Source organism: Helianthus annuus, chromosome 7, assembly GCF_002127325.2.
Source record: "Helianthus annuus cultivar XRQ/B chromosome 7, HanXRQr2.0-SUNRISE, whole genome shotgun sequence".
Taxonomy (NCBI): domain Eukaryota; kingdom Viridiplantae; phylum Streptophyta; class Magnoliopsida; order Asterales; family Asteraceae; genus Helianthus; species Helianthus annuus.
In genome coordinates, this window is record NC_035439.2 from 94449062 (window position 1) to 94450612 (window position 1551).

The following is a 1551-nucleotide window of genomic DNA, read 5'->3' on the forward strand; positions in this document are numbered from 1 at the left end:
CTAAGAGTTTTATTTTGGTTCGGATACCAGTAAATCCTTCATAAACCATAAGCTTAGTAAACTTTATATTAGCCACAAGGTATAAATTACCAAGGAAACCTTAGTAACCAATTCTCCTCGTATCGGTAAGGGATCCTTCCGAAAGATCTAAGAGTACTCTTTCTTCGCATAGAATACGACAACATATGTTATTTTAATTATTATTTTTCTCTTTTTCTTCTCATTGTTTTATATCGCCTGCGAATGCCAAACTATGTTTGATAAAAGTGCCATATGAGGATTTGCGTATCCTGGTGCGTCCCATAGATTGCTTCCATGCCTGATCAGTATGGAGGTTTAATGCATGGGATCCCCGAAGATATCCCAATAGTCATATTGTACTAAAGTCGACTAGTAGTATTCAAAGAAGATATCCTATATAAAAATATCCTTATATGTATCTCTACTTAGGGCATCTTTGCAATGGTAAGAGGAATGTGTCATTTATCTGACACCGACAGCGATAGATTAGCCAAAGCCTGAGAATACGGAAATATCTGACATCTTTATGTGTCATAATTAGCTTCCTTATAAGAATTACCATGTTCACCTCTTGAGAGGCAAGTAAAGTTAAAGATCTATATCCCTTTTCGGGTTATTCTATTATGAAACCTTCAAGGTAGCTAGTACCATCATTGGAAGAATCGAACCCCGAATAAGTAAGTTTAAAGTAAAGGATTCATGTAGCCTAACTCGATATCCTGAAGAAATCGGCATTGTTAATTAAGAAAGAAGGTTCATTCTGCTTATGCATTGGATACCACAACCCAAATTAAGCAACAATTAAGAAATTCCATCAGCTGCCCAGGATCGTCGATTGTTCGACTAACTGAGAGAATTAACTATCCCTTAAGACTAGTTTTAAGTAATGGTTGGAAGGACCATCTCACATTAAGATAAGCATTTCTATAATAGTGATGTATAAGTATCAAGGCTACTCCTTTGGGGACCTTGCTTAGATGGAATGTTAATTATCTATTGATAAATAGAAGATTGGTAAGTCCAAACATCCGGTCTGATAGTTGCCTTGGAAACAACGAATAAGATCGAGCAAATCCATAACCATCTATAAGTTGCCAGTATTCGGCAGAGAATCAAGGATTCATGGAAATAGCAAACCTCCTAAGTTTTTGTTAAGAAATAAGGTTCAACAAAAGATATCACCCTGGGAAGGTGTGCCAATCTGTTAATTGTCAGGCTAGTAAGCTCTGAATGTATGAAATCATTCGAAGGAATCGAATGTATCATAGATCATATAACCTATGAGCTAAAAGCCTATTTGAGGAGCTTAGAGGAGCTCGCGATATATTGCACCCTAAGGATTAAGGGATATGTTTCGCCAATAAGTCAAGAAGCACTATCACATAACGGTTGGAAGACTTGTGATATAATGATAAACCCGTATCGAATGCGGATTCGAGGCGCAAAGATTTTAACGTCGAAGTAGGTGAAAAAGTGTTACTTAAGGTATCACCTTGGAAAGGTGTGATGCGATTTGGAAAGAAAGGCAAG